Source organism: Stomoxys calcitrans, chromosome 5, assembly GCF_963082655.1.
Source record: "Stomoxys calcitrans chromosome 5, idStoCalc2.1, whole genome shotgun sequence".
Taxonomy (NCBI): Eukaryota; Metazoa; Arthropoda; class Insecta; order Diptera; family Muscidae; genus Stomoxys; species Stomoxys calcitrans.
The window spans coordinates 126,157,252-126,166,569 of record NC_081556.1 but is presented as its reverse complement, the minus strand read 5'-3'; positions in this window follow the sequence as shown (position 1 = coordinate 126,166,569).

The following is a 9,318-nucleotide window of genomic DNA, read 5'->3' as shown; positions in this document are numbered from 1 at the left end:
TCGGGAACTCCAAGTACTGCCACATCTGCTTACGCCAGAATCCATGCATTGGAGCAATACAACAGCACGGGATGAAGCAGTGTCTTTTACAGTGTGATTTTCTTCTGTCTATAGCAAAGTATCATATGGTAGCCAATATTATCCTTCGTTTTATTTCAAAACTGCTGATATTTGTTTCGTTCACGGTGGTACCGAGGTAAATAAATTTTTTGACCATCTCAAAGTTGTGGTTTCCAATTTTCTCTATTTTCTTTATCTGCTCAGGGCGCTTCTGGCAGTTGATACCATCAACTTTGTCTTATCTCCAGAGGGAAAATAAAACGCCCAAAATCATTATCTTTTCATCTGTACTCTCTTTTTACCAAAAAAGATAAAAAGAGCGAAAAGAGAAGATATTTCATACATGAGGTTGTTGTAATTCACAAAAGTGTGTAGGGGGCATGTCCGCCTATGATTCTGAACGCCTGGGTTCGAATCCTGGCAAGAACATCAGAAAAATTTTCAGCGATGGTTATCCCCTCCTAATGCTGCCGACATTTGTGAGGTAATTTGCCATGTAAAATCTTTTGTCCAAAGAGGTGTCGCTCTACGGCACGCCGTTCGGACTCGGCTATAAAAAGGAGGTCCCTTATCATTGAGCTTAAAATGGAATTGAACAGCACTCATTGATTTGTGAGAAGTTTGTCCCAGTTTCTCAATGGAATGTTCATGGATAAATTTGCATTTGTGTAGTTATTCACAAGATGGCAATGATGAATGTTCATTCTTGTGAATCTTGTTTAAGAAAGAATATCATAAACAGGAGCCTCTCGATTGTTGGAAATTATAACGGAATTCGATATGTAAAGTAACAGAACAATAGGATAAACATTTTACCTTCAATGGACCCAAGCCTTTTCGGGCCATCAATTCAAATGGGAGCTATAAATGAATAGTCAATTCAAAACATTTTCAACCGCCCTAAATCATAAGGTAAGAACTATACCTTCAAAGAGCACAAAAAATCTATTTGAGAAATTAGTTCGTATAAAAACTAAATCAGAACAGGATTCAATTGGACCCAATTGCAAACGCCCTACAGCGTTAGAGAGCAATTGTGCAAAACTTTAAACAAATTGCTTTGTTTTCTCTGACGATATCCGGCTTTGGACTGGCAATAAAAAAAAATTACAAACTTTGATATGGGATGCTTAAGATAAACTGTAGTATACAGAAGTGACGAGAAAGCCAAAGTTGTTTCTAATATAGACAAAAATCAAACATGGCCTGGATAGGTGACAGCGGCAGTCTGAAATCATGCTGAGACAATTCTAGAAACAGTATTGGCATATTAAAGCCTCTATTGGATATTGCTCCCGCATTATAATCCAAGCTCACAACCAAATCAGCTAACTAAAATTAAATCTTTGAACAAAAATAGTTTCTTATATATTATTATACTACTTTTAAATAATAATTAAATTATTTATTATTTTTAAAACCTAGACTTTATTCTTTTGCACCAGCCATATTTCAAAATATTGCACCTGAATTGTTTAAAATATTACACCACTCATTATTGTCCAAGAAAAACTAAATTTTCAAACACTATTTTAATTGCATAAACAACTAGTCGAAACATAAATAGTATTTAGAAATCGTATCTACAACATTCTCAAAACCCCTCTCTAGTCAAATTTCCTCTAAAAATCATCATACCATACGAAAACGAGTTTATCATGGTAGAAACTATCAATTTGCCATTGTAACAGAACAGAACAGAACAACAGAGTAGAAAAGTCAAGATTAGCCAAAAACAAAACTATTTTTTACCAGAAACAAAAACTTTTAAAAAAAGCCGCGTGTGTAGAAAAGTTTCCTTAGAACTGTTTAAATTTATGTGTGAACAAAGGAAAAAAAACTTAGAATATTTTTGTCAGACTCCTTCCAAAAACTTTTGCAAGGTTTCGAAAAAAAAAATATAAATAAATGTCGTTCCATCCATCCATAGATTCCTCACAATATAAAAAGCACTGTAAACCTCTAAAGAAGCTTAACAAGAAAAGTGTAAGCTAAATGTTTTATATAATCATAAATGTAAAACGCTAAAGAACTATGTGTATTTTTTTTAAATATTTTCGTTTTATCATATTTCGTTGTTTGAGTTCAATTGATTTTATTTTGTTTTCTTTTGTTCTATTTTCTATTATTTCGATGTTTTGTTTTATCAAAAACAATAAAACATTTCGAAAATAACCTATCCGCCACCCCATTCACCAAGTGTCCCCATCCAAAGCTTTTCAGATTTAATGACCTGCCACAGCCTCCACTAGACCCTTAATGTTCACAAAACAAAATGAATAAAAAAAACTTAAACGCATTATGACAACACTTTCCCCTCTCTCTTTTTACTTCCAATCTAAACACACCGGAAAAGGATACATTACCACAACCAACCACCCATATTTAAACATACTTACACACATGCCGACATAATCCTACTTGCTGTAAAAACACACCTACATACCCATTCACATACATACAAAAGCATGTTCAAGCGCTTAAACATTCTTAGTCCAGTTTTTGTAATTAGCCATCACATTACACACTCTCTTTCTCTATCTCTCTCACTCTCTCTTCGCTGATTTTCTCTATTTAGTATGGTCACTAATCAAAATTTAAACCCAAATTAGTCGCCGACGTAAAGTGGTTCATGGGATACTATCTTGACACAAATTAAAAATATATTCTTGAAACAGAAGAATCTAAATAAATGAACAATAACATCAAGGAACTTAAGATAGAAATTAAGAAAAAGAAAGTAATCTTCTATTTTATATATGAAGAAATAACATACAAAGGGAAAATATGGGTTGTACATTTTGCATAATTGCATAAATTTTTGAAAATTTCCTGAATTTTTGAAAGTTTTTTAAATTTTAAAAAATTTCTTAAATTATAAAAAATTTTTTATATATTAAAAAAATTCTATAAATAGAATTACAAAAATGTTCCTAAATTTAAAACAATATTCTCAAATTTTAAAAAATTTCTTAAATTGTAAAAAAATTATTAAATTTTAAAATATTTTTTCAAACTTAGACCACTTTTTAAAAATTTAAAGTTATTATTAAAGTTTATGCATAATCGCATACATGTTCGAAAATTTCTCAAATTTTAAAAAATTTCTTATATTGTAAAAAAATTATTAAATTTTAAAATATTTTTTCAAACTTAGACAACTTTTTAAAAATTTAAAGTTATTATTAAAGTTTATGCATAATCGCATAAATGTTCGAAAATTTCTTAAATTTTGAAAATTTCTTAAATTTTGAAAATTTCTTAAATTTTGAAAATCTCTTATATTTTGAAAATCTCTTAGATTTTGAAAATTTCTTAAATTTTGAAAATTTCTTAAATTTTAAAAATTTCTTAAATTTTAATTTTTAAAAAAATTTCTTAAATTTTAAAAAAATTTTTTAATTTAAAAAAAATTTTTAAATATAAAAAAAATTTTGAGTTTTAAAACATTTTTTGAATTTTCAGATACTAAATTTTAAAATTAAAATACTAAATTTTAAAATTAACCTTAAAATTTAAAAAATTTTGAAGTTTTAAGAAACTTCTTAAATTTGAAAATCAAAATTCTCAAATATTAAAAAATTCTTAAATTTTAGGAAATTTCATATATTATAAAAATATTTTTATATCACAAAAAATTTCTTAAACTCTAAAAAATATTTCTTAAAATTTAAAAAAAAATTTATTTCTACAAAAAAATTTATATTAAAAAAAATTAAGTTTAAAACAAAAATTTTAACTTTAAAATATTTCTTAAATATAAGAAAATTTTAAAAAATTTCTTAAATATAAAAAATTTTCAAAAAGTTCTTAAATATTACAAAATTTTTAAATTTTAAGAAATTTCTTGAATATTAAAAAACTTCTATACATTTAAAAAATTTCTTAAATTAAAAAAAAATATTTAAAATTTTCAAAAATTTCTTAAATTTAAAAAAAAAATTAAATTTAAGAAATTTTTTTAAGGATTCTTCAAAATTTAAAAATTTGCTTTAAAAATCTTGAATTAAAAAAAATTCTTAAGTTCTAAGAATTTTTATTTAATTTTGAATAATTGCTAAGTTAAGAAATTTTAGATTTTAAAACAATTTCATATATTATAAAATATTTCATAAATAAAAAAAACATAAGCTTTAAAAACTAAAAAATTTTTATAAATTTTAAAAAATGTATTAAATTCAAAAAAAAAATTATTGATAAAAAAATTACATTTTAAATTTTTGAAAGTAACTAAATTTTGTAAAAAATTCCATAATTCTTTCAGGAAATTTCATAAATTTTAAATAAAATTAGAATATATTAGAAAAATTTCATAAAATTTTAAGTAAATTGCATTAATTGTTATAAAATATATCTTATAAAAAAGTTCAAAAATTAAAAAAAAAATCATATAAAAAATTTCATAAAATTAAAACAAAAATCATAAATTTTAAAAAATTTCATACATTAAAAAATTCATGAAATTTAAAAAAAAATATAAGAAATTTCATAAAGTCTAAAGAATTTCATAAATTTGATACAATATTATAAATTTAAAACATTTTTAAAAATCTTCACAATTTTAGAAACCCTTACAATTTAAAAAAGAAATTAATTTTAAGATGTTTCATAAAATGAGAGAATTGAATTTTAAAACTTACATTAGTTAAAGAATTAAAAAAAATGATCAGGAATATGAAGGTTATATTTGGATACAATCCCTGTATGCAATCAGACACAGATATTTTACCTTATTTTACAAGAAAAGGAAAACAGATGGCTTTGAAAAGTCTATTAACTTTCAAGTACTTCGTTAGACAAGGCTGGAAAGAATGAATGAAATGAATGAAAACTTTAAAAGGATCTCCTTCTGTTTGCTAGTGCGGATACATGCATACAAAACAGTCAAAAATTTTATCTTCCTCGACTTTCCTATCAGGCAGTGACCTTTCACGACAGACACAATGAGTGGAACTCCTATTCCAGTTAACGACAACAAAACTATAGACCTTTCTCCCGTATCGTAGAGGTTAGCATATCCTACTATAACCCTGAAAGCTTTGAACGGCTATAAAAAAAGAGGTCTCTTATCATTAAGCTAAAATTTTATGAGTGCTGTACGATACTCATTTAAGAAGTTTATCCCTGTTCCTTAATAGAATGTTCATGGGCAAATTTGCATTTGTATACAGAAGATCCAGGTTAATTCTCAGAAAAAACAACAGCGTCAACAAGGAGGAACTCCCTTATAAAGCCGCATATTACCTAGTACCTCATAGCTAGACCTCGTCAGAACATAAGAATATCCATAGTTTCAGGAATGTCAGGTTGTCGGCTTTCTTAAGCTAAAAGTTCAAGGCAAAAGATCGAGAATGGCTCCTCTCAAGGAGCACTAACACATTTTTAAGACTTAGCTTAAAGTATTCTGATTGCATAAAGGGCCTAAAATAGATTTTATATCTTTCTTAAATTTTTAAAATAGCATTACAACTTATTTTTCCCTGCCTAAAAGGTCATAAGTGAACCACTTTTTGTCAACGACTGATTACGGGTTGCCTCTAGTTATAAAATTATTTCTTTTTTATTTCTTTGATTTCCTCTCCTTTAGTTTCTTTAATCATTCCCCCTAAAAAAGAACAAAAAAAAGTACGCAAAGCTTAAGAGAATTCGTCGTAAACACCATCACAAGTGGGACCGTGCTTTGATAGTTTATAAAGATACAAAAATTATGAATGCTTAACTTAATCAGAGACAAGTCATTTAAACACCCTACTTTGGGGCCAATGAAATGAATGAGAGGAACTACAAACTACAGTACCACTTGACGATGTGTTGTCAGGATTTCTTCCTATTGTCTTTTTTATTCACCACCATAAAAATTCAATGAAAGAAATCGTCTAAAATAGTGCTTTTTCACATACGATACCAGTGGTCTGATACAAATTTTTTCATCATGTACCACCAAATCGCACCAAATGAAACCAAACCAACTCCAAAAAACAAAAACAAAAGAGCAATGAAAGCGCCCTCCCCCCAACAATAAGAAAAAAAGCTAAAACCAAAAAAAAGCAACCAGCCTATATGAAAAGCTTTACGTCCCAATTGTTGAAAGCTTCCACTAACCGTTTCGAAAAAGCTCAAGAGATTTAAAAATGAATTTGGCAAATAATATGTTTTTTATGGATTTCAAGCAATTAACAATCCAAGACATAAACAACATAGTTTGTTAAAATCATTATTAAATACGCTATAAAAACAAATAAGAAAACCAGCTCTGAAAAAAAGCTCACAAAAAAACACAAAAGTCTACAAATCATAAGCGGGGGAAATGAATGAAAGCAAGTGTCGCTTACAAGCTTTACTGCAAAGAACCAAACATAATGGATTTTGAATGAGCCCCAGCCAACCAACCTCTCATCCCAGTAAAAAAAAGCTTTTTGTTTTACTTTTTAAAAAACTCAAGAAAAAAATAATTTTAACTAAATTACCAACCAACAAGAACAACAACTACAACTATAACAACATCAACAGAACAGCCACAATACACTGCAGCATTTTTTCCCCTAACAATCTTTGTATGTAGAATGAAAAATTTCGAGAAAACCAAAAACAGATAATAGAAAATTCTCAAACATATATATTCTAAGAAATCACCTTAACCCAAAAAAAAGGAAAAACTAAACTAAAATAAAAAGAAAAAGAACAATTGAATTGAAATTAATTTTCTCTAAACATAAAAGATTCTTGTACTCGTACCTTAAAATTTGATATTATTAAAGAAACTAGCATTAAGTTATTCCTTTTTATATATATATTATATATACACATACATACTTATAAAAGAATACACACATGAAAAAGCTTTTCATAACATTTAAGTAAAGTTTTGAAAACTTGTTTGTTTGCTTAAATAATTAAAAGGAACATATTTTTTGAAAAAAGAAACACTAACAAACATAATAAAATGCAAAATAAATCAACAGCACACCATGAAGTTAAAAAAAAAAGAGAGAACAAATTGTTTTAGAAAGCTTGTTATAATGTATAGTATATAGCGCATTGTTATGGGCTTTTCTGCTCAATTGTATTTTTGACTTAATTAAAAAGAGCTTAAAACCCCATAAAAGCTTTTCGAAAGCTTTTATCTTTTCTACGAGCTTTGAATACATTAAACTTTACAAACCTTCTGTAAATTCATCTAGCCAGGCTTAAAAGCTTTTATAACTTCCAGAACCAAAGGAACGAAAGCTTAAAGGTTTATAGCAAAAGCCTTTATTTAAAATTTTTATTTAACAGTAGCTTTTAATCACAGTTCATTCATTTCCTAGCGAAAGTTGTTTGCTTTATTACTGTGAAGGGCTTTGCTAAAGTGTTTATTATATGCCTTAAAATAATTTCAATATCCTTTGGGCTTAAAAAAAGTTTCCCAATGTAGTTTTTTTAAGGTGAAAAAATAAAAACCTTTGCAGTTTCAATCAGCCAGAATTATAGCTTTAATAAACTTCAAAAACTTCAAGAAAAAAGTTTTTGATCAAAAACAATGCTTAATCATTTATTTTGAAATAATTAGAAGCTTTAAGCTTTAGACTAAGTGATCTTAAATTTAATAAGACAATATAACGTACAATATTTCAAAAATGTTGTCTTTCAATATAAGACAACATTTTTCTTTTTGGCGAAAGTTTTTTCATATTTACCATAGGCAAAGGATATGTATAGGCTATGAAACTCAAAATTTTATAAACTTAAGTCTTCCGTTTTATGTCGTCTGTGTTACTTGCGCACTCACATGTAAACGACCATGGCGAAACAATTAAAGATGGTCTCATTTGTACAACAACCACTAATCCTATGATGCAATCCGGCATCTCGTCATTAAGATGTCATTTTTAAATTGGCATTGTTCTCAACACAACCAAAAAAAACGTGCTCTCATATGTGTACGTGTGCAAGTAAAATAAGAGACAGAGAAACACAAACAAAGAGAACGTGCAAAATGGGGTAGTTTACTGGGAATGTAAACACAGAACTGACATCTTAATACCGTCAATGTGGCCAACTGTTCAGATGTTCGCGTAAGACCATCTTCATTAATCCACCTTGGTAAACGACTGAGAATGTGACATTTTTTCGTCATCAAGATGTCATTTCTAAATTGTCATTGTTCTCAACACAACCAAAAACAAATGCCCTCGTGTGTGTACGTGTGCAAGTAAAATGACAAAAAGAGAAACACAAACAAAGAGAACGTGCCAAAAAATATGGTGGTTTACTGTGAATGTAAACGCAGAACTGACATCTTAATACTGTCCAACTGGCCAACTGTTTTCAGATGTTTGCGTAAGACCATCTTCATTAATCCACCTTGGTAAACGACTGAGAATTTGATATTTTTTCCATATGTTAGAGCTTTTTTGAAAAAAAATTTAAGGAGTGTATGTACTGTATAAGCACTGAATATATACGGCCTTATTTACAAAACTTAAGGCCTGGTTATGCTCTTGGAAATGTAGTGTAGGGTGGCCAACTTACCGCAGAGGTTAGCATGTCCGCCTATGACGCTGAACGCCGGGTTTGAATCCTGGCAGGAACATCAGAAAAATTTTCAGCGGTGGTTATCCCCTCCAAATGCTGGCGACATTTGCGTAAAAACTTCTCCTCAAAGAGGAGTCGCTCTGCAGCACGCCGTTCGGATTCGGCTATAAAAAGGAGATCCCTTATCATTGAGCTTAAAAATGAATCGGACAGCACTCATTGTATGGAGAGAAGTTTGCCCCAGTTCCTTAATGGAATGTTGATGGGCAAATATGCAATTTGCAAATGTAGTGTAAATGTAGAACAAATGTATCGAAAATGTAAAGAGGCAATTATGCATTTTACCAAATGTAGCATTTGACATTTCAAACAAAACAATTTTTTTAACAAGAAAAGACTTGAAGGTGAGGGAGATCTGACGTCGAATAACTTCAGGCATAACTCAAGGGCAGGTCGGAGAAGACGGCCCTCCACGCGGTGATGTTTGAAGTTGAGACGTCTCTCCATCTGAAGGAGTATGCAATTACGGCTTTTTCGAATATTGAGAGGGCATTGAACAACGAGGAGATGGGTCGACAGTCACCGCCCTGAGCCGCATGGCATAGTTTGCAAGAATACGACCAAGTTTCACTTCTAGACACTATGGATACGGCGAGTTTCAGGAGACAGAAGCTGGATAGGGACTACGATAGACGCAAAAGAAATTCTGGGAAGGTATATGGAGGTAGGGATTCCCTTCTAGCT